This window comes from Phyllobates terribilis, unplaced genomic scaffold (genome assembly GCF_046119375.1).
Source record: "Phyllobates terribilis strain yellow unplaced genomic scaffold, ASM4611937v1 Scaffold_17__1_contigs__length_24005725, whole genome shotgun sequence".
NCBI classification, from domain to species: domain Eukaryota; kingdom Metazoa; phylum Chordata; class Amphibia; order Anura; family Dendrobatidae; genus Phyllobates; species Phyllobates terribilis.
In genome coordinates this window covers 4629845-4645895 of record NW_027362777.1, presented here as the reverse complement: position 1 = coordinate 4645895, position 16051 = coordinate 4629845, and positions in this window count along the sequence as shown.

Here is a 16051-nt window from a genome sequence, read left to right as displayed (position 1 = left end):
GAGGGGAATTTATTAAATATACATAAAAAAACAAATACATTTTAATCAGATTGATTCTTCCTTGTTCCTCCATATTTTTGCCATTCTGCTAAAACGACTCAACACCGGTATGACATTCACTTCTATATAGTCCACCATCTTATGTGATATATTTAATGCCAAATATTTCAAACTGTTGCCCTCTTGGATAATAAGTATATCACCATCTGTAATTTGGAAATTCTTGTCCAATAATGATATCTGACTTATTCCAATTAATCTTCAATCCAGAAAAAATACCAAATCCATTCACCAATGTAATATCTGTCCTTAGATCTTCCTTTACATTTATTAAAATAATAACAAATCACCTGTGTACATCGCTAATATTTCCTCCTGAGTCCAAAACTGAGAACCCCTTATTCCTTTACAACCTTAGGCTGTGTGCCCACAATGCGTTTTTAATGCGTTTCCACAGCGTTTTTATAGCTGCTGAAACGCATTAAAAACGCATGGTAGAAGGGCAGCAATGTTCCCCAATGATAATCCGCATGTGCTGTGCACATGCTGCGAAAATTTCCGCTGCGGAAAAAAACGCAGCGCTACCAATTATTTTGCAGAAGTGCTGCGTCTTCGCCGCCATTGACTTGCTTTAGATCACATGGATTACGCATCACTGTATATGTAGATGCGTAATCCACGCGTTCCAATGTGCAGATGGTACCCGGGTGTAGATGAGAGGAGAGTCTCCTCCACACCCAGGTACCATTAAAAAATCTGTAAAAAAAGAATAAAATAAAAAATAACTGTCTACTTACCTTCTGTCGGCCCGCGCTGCGCTCCTACTTGCTTCCCGGCACTTTGCAATGAATTGAAGGACCTGCGCTGACGTCAGAGTCATGTGACGGGTCACGCGATGCTGACGTCGGCAGGTCTTTCAATTCACTGTTGCCGGCAAGGGAGAACGGAGTGTAAAGCAGGACACCGGGGGCCATCGGAGGGTAAGTATACATTTATTTTTTTATTTTTACCACTCTCTCGGGTCACACTATATAAATCCATGCAATTTGCATGAATTTATATAGTGTGACCTAGTTGTCACAAGCACTTTCCAAGTGATGCTAATCGCTTGGAAAGCGCTTGTCAATCCGCATGCGGAAATGTCAGTGAATAAAGCTCCATTTCCGCATGTCCCTGGCAGGAAAACGCATGTACAATCCGCATGTACAATCCGCATGTACAATCCGCATGTACAATCCACATGTACAATCCGCATGCGTTTTTTTCTGCCAGGGAGATGCAGAAACGCTCAGGAAAAAATCCTGAGCATTTCTGCATCGTGGGCACATAGCCTTATATATGGTCAATAAGTAGGGCAAAGAGCAGCTTGGATTAGGAAATCCATGTCTTGTGCCCATAAAAAGGACAAAAAGCTGGGACATAACCCCATGCACCTACTACTTTAGGAGGGCACCATCTAATAACTGGGATCTACCTGCCACATGTCATACAACATCATACGAATTTCAAAAAGAAAAGAAGACATGCACCTAAGCGGTGATCACCTGAAGAAATAATCACGGAATATTTGAATATAAATTACATCAATTTATTACAGTATCTCCTGACACATATATAAGAATACGCACAAAAAAAATTATTTTAAAACACCATTAAAAATAGTGGAGGAATCCACTGCTTGAGGAACCCACTACTTTAGAGACCTTCCCATATTATAATGACAGAAAATACAATAAAGTGCAGTCAAATAGATGAACTCTAACAGGCTGTATAGAATATCTATGATGGTCAATATTGCACAAGCCCAAAGTATTCTATATAAATAGAGAATACACAAAAAACAATATGTATATAAAGTGCAACAACAGGTATCTGTGTGAAAATCAATATGGTGTCCCTGTATACAGGGTAATAGGTCTATAGAACAGTATAATTGTAAACTGGCGATTGCCAATAGACCCTTTCACCTCACACTGGAGATGACTACTCCATAACCACTCCATCACATACACTCAATTGTGGCCACCCGTGCTGCCCCAGCAAAAAATAATAGTAGAGCCAATTAAACAATATGATCATAGAAAGCAAATACTCAATCAAATCAGCCTGTAAATGGGAAGGTGCAAATGGGACCTCAGTGCCCAGTGCGTGTCGCCACACACGGTGGCTTCATCAGGGGCATTTAAAGTACATATCCTCGTGTCCCGGTATATATGTAGCCTAGAATCAAAATAATTACCGAGAAAATGTTTAATTTACCTGGAGAGTGCAGTTTATGAAGTCCGAATAAACCCACCTTGGACATTTTTAAAGAAACTGACTCCTGTGACTATCTTAAAAGTGGCTGAGTGAGTACCAACCCAGTTACAATTAGTGGAGAATGTGGGCAAGATTCCAGGAAAACGTGTACCTGCCACAGAGATCGATGGATGTCCTGGGTAAAGGCCGCCAGCCAGCCAGAGATGTCCGGCACCATGAAAGAGCCACTCAAACACCTGCTGCAAAGCCAACAACAGCAGCACCGGCAGCACTTGCAGAGCCAGCAGAGCCTGCAACAGCAGCACCGGGAGCAGCAACAGATGCAGCAAGAGACTAATAAACTTCTGATGCAGCAGATTCAGCAGCAACAACGGCAGATGGAACTTCTAGCGGGGAAAGTTTGCAGCAGAGAGGCCGTCCCTCCCTCAACTCCAGGTAATGATTCACACGTCAGGAAGACGGTAAGAAGAGCATTGCAAAAGATTACTCCGGGTGATGACGTCGAGGTCCTAACGTTCTTTGGGAGGGTGGCGGAGCGGGAGAGATTGCCTCCAGAGCAGTGGGTGGAGGTGCTGGTGCCATATTTAATGGGCCAGCCTCAGAAAGCCCATTATGACTTGTTTGGCCCTGCAGGACGCAAAGGAGTGCGCCAAATTAAAAACAGAAATTTTGGCGCGCTTGGGAGTGACTCTGACTGTTAGGGTGCAACGGGTGCACCACTGGGCCTATTGCAGTGACAAACCTCCCAGGTCCCAAATGTTCGACCTCCTACACTTGGTTCAAAGTGGTTGTAACCTCAATCTTCCTCCCCAGTACAGATGGTGGAAAAGGTCATCATGGACAGGTTCATCCACTCCCTTCCAAAGTCGGTGCAAGCCTGGGTTGCCCAGGGAGATCCCCGTAAAAGCTGCTGAGTGAGTATCAACCCCCTTAAAGGAGTTTATACAAAATTTCTCCATTGCCAAAAACCATATCAATAGGGAATCAGGATTGCTAAGTCTTAGAGTAACATGAATCCTGATAATCCTTGGGATTAATAAGCCTCTTCCCCAAAAAATTCTTCCAGAGGATTGGAAAAGATGTTGTATCACTAGACTTTGACGCACGTCTACATGATTTTCTATTACAGGTAAAGTCAATTACAGTATTAAAATCTCCTACAATCAAAATCGGATATTGCAAGTTTTCACTTTCTTCATAGTGAAGCTCAGATTTATATGGGAGAGGAATACAGGTGTTTGCAATTTCTAACCTTATGTTGTTAATTTTACATTTCAACAGTTTATATATATATATATATATATATATATATATATATTTATATATATATATATCTTACTTCTACCCTGTGTAATACATACTTATATTTACACCCCTTTGAACAAGGATAAAGACCCTCGTGAGTAGATATTATGTACAGCATGATATACATGTACTTGACAACCCACTTTTAGCTACTTTCTTGAATCACTATCTGAATGTGTCTTTTGAAGACATATCAGAGACATCAGATCTCTTCTCATCCAAGCAAAGAAATACCATTTCAACTTATCTTAAACCCTTCTAACATTAAATTAGATAACTTTCACCATATTAAAATAATAATTAAGTTAAAATATCCCTCCTCTTCTGATACCTCCCCCACTCCACCTTCCACTTCACCCCTTCAAACCATCTCCCACTCTTAGCTCCCCAACTACACGTTAGGCCGGGTCACACAAGTGTTGATTCTCTCATGTGAGAGAATTGGATCATTTATGCTAATGACACTAGGCTCAAGCTCTGACCAGAGTTTGAGCCGAGTGTCAGTTTACTGGGATCCGTTTCTCTTGTTTGAGACAATCATATTACAGGTGCGGAGAAGATGGAGAACTTCGTTTCTCCAACTTTTCCATCGTCTGTGTCTGCATAAATCAAACTGCACTGGGATGAAATCCAAGTCTGGGCCAAGGTTTTACACGCACCCATAGACTTGTATGGGTGCATGTGATCCGATTTGCTGAGCCACTCTCAGCGTGCTGCAATTGTTTTCCCATGCCGAATCGTCATGAGCAAAAACATTTCAGATCTGCACTACCCCATAGTATAATATTGGGCTGAGTGCTGTCTGATAAAACATCAGAGAGCACTCTACTATGTCATACAGCAGTGTGAACGAGTTCTTAGAGAACTCCTCAACCAGACATCCACCCACCCTCCAACTAACCTGCCTTAAATAAATGAATCTTCCATAATCAATTGTAAGGGAGAATATCTCTCTATTTACATCTCAAAACCCCTTAGATTAGCCACTGACACAGAATTTAAGAAAACAAATAGTAAGATATTGTATGGTAATTCAATAGTGTATTAAATAATGTTTAAGTGCATTTATAAAATGACCCTAAAAATTCTTTATTAGATGTAGATATTTGAGTCTTAAAAGAAGTAGTAATAAGATCTTATTAATACGTATTTTGTCTCAAACTCTGTTTGCAGTTATGAGGAAATGGAAGGTAAAAGAACAACCTGAATTAAATTAATTGATAAGCGAAAAAAGAGAAAGTGGTCTACGATAATAAAAATCAGACAACTGTTTATGAGCATATCTGGGAAGAATGGACAGGTGTAGAGCAATGCTAGTTATGGGGTGAAGGGTTTTCCTTGTATCCTCCCCTTCAGTTTGGGGGTGCAGGTGGGGTTTGTTTTGATTCAAGGGAGGAGGGATGATGGAATAATATGGAAGGGTTAATATTTGTTCCATTTTGTTTTTCTTAAACAGATGATTGAAGCGTATGGATATTTATTGTATATGAGAGAATATAAATAAATGTTATATGTGAAGTACTATAACTGCATTAAAATAAATGAGATTATTGCAACATATTACTATTTAATAAACTATTTGTAATCTTTAAGAAAAAAAAATAGCAAGGAGGGGAATTTTATATGCATTTGTTGGAAATGTGTTTTTTGAGTATAAATGGTGCAAGATAAAAGATCTTCACCCTGAGGTTTCTGCCCCCATAATCAGTGCAGGAGAGCAAATGCTATGCAAAACCATGAATCTGCAACAACAGTAGTGGATTTTCTGTTTCCCATTTTGCTACAATGAATAATAATGGTACATACCCTCAAAATGGTACTTACCACACTAAAGAAATAGAGGCTACATACACATGCATCTCACTAAATTAGAATATTATCAAAAAGTTTATTTATTTCAGTTATTCAATACAAAAAGTGAAACTCACATATTATATAGAGTCATTACAAGCAGAGTGATCTATTTCAAGTGTTTATTTCTGTTAATGTAGATGATTATGGCTAACAGCCAATGAAAACACAAGCGTCATTATCTCAGTAAATTAGAATACTTTATAACAACAGCATGAAAAATGTTTTTAAAATCTGAAATGTTGGCCTACTGAAATGTATGTTCAGTAAATGCACTCAATACTTGGTCGGGCTCCTCGTGCATCAATTACTGCATCAATGCGGCAATGTGGCATGGAGGCGATCAGCCTGTGGCACTGCTGAGGTGTTATGAAAGCCCAGGTTGCTTTGATAGCAGCCTTCAGCTCGTCTGCATTGTTGGGTCTGGTGTCTCTCATCTTCCTCTTGACAATACCCCATAGATTCTCTATGGGGTTAAGGTCAGGCGAGTTTACTGGCCAATCAAGCACAGTGATACTGTTGGTTTTAAACCAGGTATTGGTACTTTTAGCAGTGTGGACAGGTGCCAAGTCCTGCTGGAGAATGAAATTTCCATCTCCAAAAAGCTTGTTAGCAGAGGGAAGCATGAAGTGCTCTAAAATTTCCTGGTAGACGGCTGCGCTGACTTTGGCCTGGAAAAAACACAATGGACCTACACCAGCAGATGACATGACTCCCCAAACCATCACTGATTGTGGAAACTTCACACTAGACCTCAAGCAGCTTGGATTGTGGCCTCTCCACTCTTCCTCCAGACTCTGGGACCTTGATTTCCAAATGAAAATTGGAACTCTGGGACCTTGTGGGGTGTGTCAATGACTGCCTTCTGGACATCTGTCAAGTCAGAAGTCTTCCCCATGATTGTGGAGCCTACTGAAACAGACTAAGGGACTTTTTAAATGCTTAGGAAGCCTTTGGAGGTGTTTTTTGTTAATTATTCTAATTTACTGAGACAATGACTTTTGTGTTTTCATTGGCTGTAAGCCATAGTCATCAACATTAACAGAAATAAACACTTGAAATAGAAAGGGTGCTTCTACTCAATACTGAGCCAAGGGTCTGAATTCTTATGACCATGTGATATTTCAGGGTTTTTTTTTAATAAATTTGCAAAAATTTCTACATTTCTGTTTTTTTTCAGTCAAGATGGGATGCAGAGTGTACGTTAATGAGAAAAAAAATGAAATTTTTAGAATTTACCAAATGGCTGCAATGAAACAAAGAGTGAAAAATTTAAAGGGGTCTGAATACTTTCTGTACCCACTGTATGCCCACATACTGTCCCTCTCCAAAATATTCCCCTGTACATTGCCCGATTGAATGAAGGACCCCCCACCACAATTGTGCCCCCTTTGACAATTGTCACCCTCATTATGTGCCCTCACTGTAACATTAGCCCCTTCCTTCCTCATCCACAATGATATAATTAATTTAATCTTTGGCTCCTTGACTTACTATTGGCTGTGCCATCTCTTCTCCTCTGAGGTGTTTGGGTGCCGACAATAGTGTGATGACGTCAGCAGCGTGCCGAGCAGCAGCATGTCGAGGCTGGGACTGACGAGCGCTGTTTTACCCTAGTCCCGATGACAGTGTTCAAATATGTTTGCGTCTGAAACATTTGAATATAAGAAGATGGGAGCTCCATATCCTGGACGGCTCCATGGGCTGCAGCAAAACTTTGGTGGGCTGCATGCGGTACATGAGCTGTTTGTTGTGCAGGTCTGTTCTAAAACAACACTACATTGTATAACACCTGCACCAGATTGTGCAGTTACCTCAGCCCCGAGCCTACCGGCAGTCACAGTCGGACTCCCTATAGAGAAGGTAGAGAGGATTTATTACCATCTCTGGCTTTTCAATTACTGTGATAGATGTTAGAAATGCATTGGGGAAATATTGGCCCATTTTGAAGCAAGACCTAGTCCTTTCCAAATGTACTACACCAGTCCCTTCCACCACCTATAGAAGGGCGATGAACCTGAGGGACTTGCTGGTACATAGTTACCATAAAGATCCGGGACAGCATACACACAGCATACACACAGCATACACACAGCATACATCTTGCAATACAGAAGGCGTAATCAACCACGCCTTGTGTCCATGTGGCCTCATCTATGTGGGTCTTACTTTTCGCCAACTGAGAGTGCGTGTGAGGGAGCACGTGTAAGATATTAAGAATGCATCAGAATCTCTTGCCGATACTGTATTGAAGCCTATCCCAAGGCATTTCAAGTTAAAACATGGGTGTGATGCTAGCCTCCTCCAAATTCGGGGTATTGACAGGATATTAATTGACTGGGGGGGGGATTGGAGAAAGACCGTTGGTGGATTATGAAAATTGATTGCATATGCCCCAAAGGCCTCAACGAGGTCCTCAGTTTTGTCCCTTTCTTGTAATGTGCTATTGTGTTTAGGTTTTACTTATGTTTTATGCTGTTTATAACTTCTCACTTTTTTATTTACATGCAGGGTATCCAGTATTTTTGTACACTCTACTGTGAGACAGATGCTGGACCACCACTCACTTGGAGGATCTTCTTCTCCCTTCCCTCCCTCCCTTTTTCTGCCCCCCTCGGGGACCGGGTGCCTGATCCTCCTTGCGGGCCAGCGCTCCACGCGTCTCCCTTTTTATGGATATGTACTCACCTTTCAGCAGCATCCCGCCCTGCTGCTCTCTCTTTTTCGGACCTGTCTATTTCCTGTGCGGTGTGCCACTAATTGATTCCATCCGCTATAAGCATTTTTTATAAAACATTTTACTCACTATTGTTATTCATCGGCTTTTACTCTTTGTTTATTGTTGCTTTAAATCTGTGATTTTGGATGCACAAAAAAGGGCACTTTAAGATGCACTTCCTGTGTCACACTGACACGTCAGTATTCCTATCACTTGTATATTTTTTATTTTATTTTTTCGATTCCTCTTGCCCATTGTGGCTTATAATTTTCTGATTTTTTTATTGTACATTTTCCATTATACTGATGTCAGTAGCTATGTTACTATATAACACATGTCTATGCTCACTCGTATGTGAAGGGCACACATACATTTGTATTGTGACATTAACTATCTCTTCATACTATTGTTATTTATTATATTTATTTTACCTGTGATTGGTCTCACTTGTAGTGATGGGCGAGCGTGGTTTGTTAACCCTTTCGGCGAGCATGCTCGGGTGCTCGCCCAGTATCTTCAGCGTGCTGAGGTGTTATGTTTGAGTTATTGTGTGTGCATGATTTGCGACTGACAGCTTTAATACATGTGAGGAAAGCCTAACAAACAGGCATTCCTCACATGTGTTAAAGCTGTCAAACAGTCGCAAATCATGCACACACAGTGACTCAAACATGATATTCAAGTACACTGAAGATGCTCGGAAAACACCCGAGCATGCTCATAAATCTCGAGTAACGAACGTGCTCGCTCATCACTACTCACTAGTGTAACACTTTCACGTAACATATGTGGTTTTTCACGTTGCTGTGATTCTGGTTGCCATTGGATGCATCCGACATCTGCACCACATGGGCTTGGTCACGAAATAATAATAAAAAATATTCACACAATTCGTGCACTCTCTGTTTATTATTGTTTCCATGTTTTCATTCACTTGTCACATCTTCATTTTTTCTTCCTTTTCCCTTTCCCTTCCCTCCCCTCTTTTTTACCATCATTAGTTTTGCACATTTATGCACAATTTATAACTTTGTTCTGTTGATACTCATGGTATTCCCATATTCTCTGTACCATATTGAGTACATATTATATTATATTGTCTCATGACTCTCTCTATATATACTCCTTTATATTTAATAATGATACTTTGGGTATTACTTGGTGGACATTATACTTTATACACATATGTTGTATATAATTCTCACAATATGATGTCTATATTTTCCTGATTGTGTGTTTTCATATATTATTTTCCCTCTTTTATCTACATCTTTGTATCTTTGTGTATTTATATATATATATATATATATATATATATATATATATATATATATACATATATAGTGGTCCAAAAGTAGGTGGACAGAAAATAATAACATTTATTTTGATTTATATATAAAATTATATTTACTAACACAAGCATAACATTGACAATTACATTTTATTCTGAACAATAACACAAAAGCCCTTAAATGTTATCAATGCAGGGGCTCAAACTGTTTTCCATTACAATTTGCACAGCTTTGAAGTCGCCTCTTGCGCTTCAACAAACTTTTTTGCACAAGTCTCTTTGGGTATTAATTTCTTGAAGTGCATCTCTTATGTCATTTTTCAAGTCACTGACACTTTTTGGTTTTCGACTATAAACTTTGTCCTTGAGTACTCCCCAAAAGAAAAAATCCATTGGGGTCAAGTCTGGTGAACGTACCGGCCAATCAAGTGGGCCTCTTCAGCCAATCCATTTATTAGGAAATGTTTCATCAGGATACTCGCGGATTACTCTTGAATAATGTGGAGGGGCCCCAACTTGTTGAAAATAGACTTTTTTTTTCAAAGAGTCTGTGAGGTATGAAAAGTGGAATCTGATTGGTTGCTAAGGGCAACTGAGCCAGTTTTACTTTACACCATGTTTGATAAATCTCCCCCTTCATAACCTTATTACACTTTCTGTCCACCTACTTTCGGACCACCCTGTATATATATATATATATATATATATATATATATATATATATAATATAACCGGGGATGCATCCCTCTGTCTGAAGCCTCGATAGACTGCGCATGCGCGACGCACAGTCTGGCTTCAGACAGAATCATGCATCCAGCCGTTACAGGTAAGAGGAGGTGTATGGCGCCGGAGATCGCGGTATGCGTAGACACTGAACGCATACCGCGTTCTCCGGCGCCATACTTGCATACTTACCTGACCGGGAGGAGCGTTGCCACGGCACCTCTCTTCTGGCCGGAGACCGGGGGCAGGAGTGAGGCGTCGGATCGGCGCGTGCACATAGCGCTATCCTTTGCCATTTTACTGAAGACACATTTACAGTGTGTCTTCAGCAAAATGGCGCCGGACAGCGCAGTGCCCCGGCGCTGCTCTCCTCCCCCGGCCTCCGGCAGAAGAGGACGCAGCAGCGCTGGAGCACAGAGAACAAAGGTGAGTATAACTCTTTATTTTTTTTTGTATGTGTGTACAGTGTGAAATGGATGAGGGGGCCACACATATCAGGATTGTGGGGTGAGGGGACCATGCATATACCAGGATTGTGGGGTGAGGGGTATCACGCATACCAGGATTGGGGATGAGGGAAGCCACGCATACCGGGATTGGGGATGAGGGGTGCCACGCATACCGGGATTGGGGATGAGGGGTGTCACGCATACCGGGATTCGGATGAGGGGCCATGCATACCAGGATAGGGATGAGGAGTGCCATGCATGCCAGGATAGGATGGTGCGGACAGGATGGGGGCAGCACAAATACCAGGAGGGGGGCAGCACATACCACACATACCAGCATGGGAGACCATATACCAATAAAAATGCTCGCCACCTGGGCATAGAACGGCTTCAATAGCTAGTATATATATATACATAGAAAGTCATGATTAACTTACACCAGGTATGGGCCGGTAATGTTCTCCGCAATTTCTTTCTCTCCCTCTAAGTATGTCTGCATCTCTTGGCATCCTGATGATTGTGCACATTCTGCCAGCCGGCAAGAAGCACCTGGTTGCCATGAATATGTGTCCCTATGACGCGGCACTTCGGGCCCTCCTTACTGACGTGTTAGCGGGAGGCGGGCACCTGCTGCGTTGGACACTGACTCCCTGGCTTCCGGCGCTGGCTTCCGCCACTGGAAGCGCCGCTGTACCCCCGCTACACGTGCCAAAATACTTTGGATATATATACCCCCTGCCTGTCACCCATACACAATCGCCCCCTGGAGAAGCAGGACTTGAAACGCGCGTCAGGGCTGCTTTCATGCCATCTACAGGTTGTAACTAGGCTGTACTCTCATTTTATGTGGGACCATAACTTTCTATATGTGTCACTGTGTATTACTCTCACTAGAAGATATACTTATGTTATGACATCTGTGTCATAGGCATGATTCTTCTCCTTATTTGGATATTAGCAACTTGTACTGTATAACTAGTTCCTGCTGTGCACTCGTACTTTATATGCTTTACTTGTGATCTGGACTCTGATACATTCTTTTCCAGTTGCTCTATGTCTTATCCCTAATTTAATGTATCATTAACCTTTGTGCATGGGATGCAGTAAGTATGTTAATGAATCAATTGAACGTATTTATTGATTTTTCTCTGCCTCCCTTGGGACGAATCATGCCTTAATAACACTTGTTGATTATTCCTTCTTTATAGACACTTAACTGTATGTATATATATATATATATATATATATATATAAAAAGTTATAGATATATATTTTTACATTATGAAATGGTATTCCTACTTATGGAGGGAATTGGATTGTAATGTATTCCCAATTAAACACCTGAGATTGGGAAGGAGGTGGAGACCTGTTGAGGGTTCCTCCTCTGACCTATTAATCTCACTCCATGGATGAACCTAGGAATAGGGAATTCCATGGAAGGGTGTTTGGGTTATGTAATAAATATTATCCCTCAGTTCATTGAGGCTGAGTGCCCACGTAGCGTTTTTCAAGCGTTTATGCTGCGGAATTTCCGCAGCATAAACGCTTGTTAAACGCTAGGTAATTCCGCCCCCCATGGTCCCCAAGGGGATTCCGCATGTTCTATGCACATGCTGCGGATTTTTCCGCAGCGTTTATGCTGCGTACAAAAATCCGCAGCATGTCATTTAATTTTGCGGAAGCGCAGCGGAACTCCCGCCATTGACTTGCATTGAAATGCATAGAAACCGCGACTGTACATTTGTACAAGCGGATTCTATGCGTCTCTATGTGCGGATGGTACCCAGTTCTGGAGGAGAGGAGACTCTCCTCCAGACCTGGGTACCATTGTACCTGTAAAAAAAGAATAAAATAACAAATAAAGTTATATTCACCTGTCCGGCGTCTTCTCTCTGAATGCCGGCATCGCTTGAGGACCTGCGGTGACGTCACAGTCATGTGACCGCAGGCCCTTCACCGCTCTGTCTCGCGATATGCTGGCAGCCGGGAACCAGCCAGGAAGCAGCGCTGCAGCCACACCGGGGCCTCGGGGGTGAGTATAGCTTTATTTGTTTTAATTTTTACGGTTCACACTATATAAATCCATGCTGTTTGCTGTTTGCATGGATTTATACAGTGTGACCTAGTTGTCAAGCACTTTCCAAGTGATGCTAATCGCCTGGAAAGCGCTTGTCAATCTGCATGCGGAAACGCATGTGAATCCGCATGTGGATCCGCATGTATTCTGCAGGAAAAACGCATGCACAATCTGCATGTACAATCTGCATGCGTTTTTTCTGCCAGGGAGATGCAAAAATGCTGCAGAAATTTTCTGCTTCATTTCTGCATCGTGGGCACATAGCCTTATGGACACAGGAATCACTATTTGAATACTGTCATTGCAATGCAAATATATTGGGAAACTGCTAACAGAATGTTGTCCCTAATAATGAGAAATAGTGCGCTTTTATTATAAATAGGGGATAAGAGAAATCATTAAAGCACATACGTTGTTTACATTTGAAGAAAAGCTTTTGGTGGGGCTTGCCAATTTAAAAGATGGCGATTGTAGCAATAGAAGTGTAATGCGCATGCCCGGTGACGTCACGAAGCGGGCGGACCAGGTTTGCCCCGATCATGTGACGAGATAATGGGGATTTCCTGGGAGACATGCGCAGATGGGATTTGAGGACAGCGTGGAGGAAGTAAGAAACGTGGTCATGCATGATTGCTGCAGTGTGAGTCGCAACCTCAAATATATTATGATTTATAATGTACACCTGGCACTGATAAATACTAATCAAAGCACTTATCACTTTATGAGAGTTATGGATACTGTAATTGATGATAATAATATATCTGTCTAAAATTTTATCACTATGTATGTAACTGAATAATATTTTGTGATATGCACTACTGCACTTTTCTTATGTAATCATGGTTTTGTATCAATTAATTATAATTATGGAATCACTGTTTGTAACTATATATATTGCACTATATGCACTTGAACTCTGCTTGAGAAAGATTCTGTGAACCGAAACGTTGCCTTTGGGCTCATTAAAGTCCATTTTTCTATAATATTTTTGGAGTGCTGCCTCTTGATATTCTTTCTTTCTATATATATATATATATATATATATATATATATATATATATAAAAATAAATATACTGTATATATATATATATATATATATATATATATATACATATATGTATACACAGGGTGGGCCATTTATATGGATTCACCTAAATTAAATGGGAATGGTTGGTGACATCAACTTCCTGTTTGTGGCACATTAGTATATGGGAGGGGGAAAACGTTTCCAGATGGATGGTGACCATGGTGGCCATTTTGAAGTCGGCCATTTTGAATCTAACTTTATTTTTTTCAATGGGAAGAGGGTCATGTGACACATCAAACTTATTGACAATTTCATAAGAAAAACAATGGTGTGCTTGGTTTTAACGTAACTTTATTCTTTCATGAGTTTTTTACAAGTTTATGACCACTTATAAAATGTGTTCAAAGTGCTGCACATTGTGTTGGATTGTCAATGCAACCCTCTTCTCCCACTCTTGACACACTGATAGCAACAACGCAGAAGAAATGCTAGCACAGGCTTCCAGTATCCGTTGTTTCAGATGTTGCACATCTCATATCTTCACAGCATAGACAATTGCCTTCAGATGACCCCAAAGATAAAAGTCTAAGGGGGTCAGATCGGGAGACCTTGGTGGCCATTCAACTAGCCCACGACGACCAATCCACTTTCCAGGAAACAGTTCATGTAGGAATGCTCTGATCTGACACCCATAATGTGATCGTGCACCATCTTGTTGGAAAAACTCAGGGAACGTGCCATCTTCAGTGCATAAAGAGGGCAACACATCAACATGTAGCAGTTTCAGATATCCAGTGGCATTGAGGTTTCCATTGATGAAGAATGGCCCCACTATCTTTGTACTCCATATACCACACCATACCATAAAGATACGAGATGTGCAGCAACTGAAACAATGGATACTGGAAGCCTGTGCTAGCATTTCTTCTGCGGCATTGCTGTCAGTGTGTCAAGAGTGGGAGAAAAGGGTTGCATTGACAATCCAACACAATGGGCAGCACTTTGAACACATTTTATAAGTGGTCATAAACTTGTAAAAAACTCATGAAAGAATAAAGTTACGTTAAAACCAAGCACACTATTGTTTTTCTTATGAAGTTCTCAATAAGTTTGATGTTTCACATTACCCTCTTCCCATTGAAAAAAATAAAGTTGGACCCAAAATGGCCGACTTCTAAATGGCCGCTATGGTCACCACCCATCTGGAAAAGTTTTCCCCCTCCCATATACTAATGGGCCACAAACAGGAAGTTGATATCACTTAGGTGTATCCTTATAAATGGCCCACCCTATATATATATATATATATATATATATATATATATACAGTGCTGGCCAAAAGTATTGGCACCCCTGCAATTCTGTCAGATAATACTCAGTTTCTTCCTGAAAATGATTGCAATCACAAATTCTTTGGTATTATTCTCTTCATTTAATTTGTCTTCAATGAAAAAAACACAAAAAGAATTGTCCTAAAGCCAAATTGTATATAATTCCACACCAAACCTAAAAAAGGGGGTGGACAAAAGTATTGTCACCCTTTGAAAAATCATGTGATGCTTCTCTAATTCGTGTAATTAACAGCACCTGTAACTTACCTGTGGCACCTAACAGGTGTTGGCAATAACTAAATCACACTTGCAGCCAGTTAACATGGATTAAAGTTGACTCAACCTCTGTCCTGTGTCCTTGTGTGTACCACATTGTGCATGGAGAAAAGAAAGAAGACCAAAGAACTGTCTGAGGACTTGAGAAACCAAATTGTGAGGAAGCATGAGCAATCTCAAGGCTACAAGTCCATCTCCAAAGACCTGAATGTTCCTGTGTCTTCCGTGCATAGTGTCATCAAGAAGTTTAAAACCCATGGCACTGTGGCTAACTTCCCTAGATGTGGACGGAAAAGAAAAATTGACGAGAGATTTCAACGCAAGATTGTGCGGATGGTGGATAAAGAACCTCGACTAACATCCAAACAAGTTCAAGCTGCCCTGCAGTCCGAGGGTGCAACAGTGTCAACCCGTACTATCCGTCGACATCTGAATGAAAAAGGACTGTATGGTAGGATACCCAGGAAGACCCCGCTTCTTACCCCGAGACATAAAAAAGCCAGGCTGGAGTTTGCCAAAACTTACCTGAGAAAGCCTAAAACGTTTTGGAAGAATGTTCTCTGGTCAGATGAGACAAAAGTAGAGCTTTTTGGGAAAAAGCATCAACATAGAGTGTACAGGAAAAAAAAAGAGGCATTCAAAGAAAAGAACACGGTCCCTACAGTCAAACATGTCGGAGGTTCCCTGATGTTTTGGGGTCGCTTTGCTGCCTCTGGCACTGGACTGCTTGACCGTGTGCATG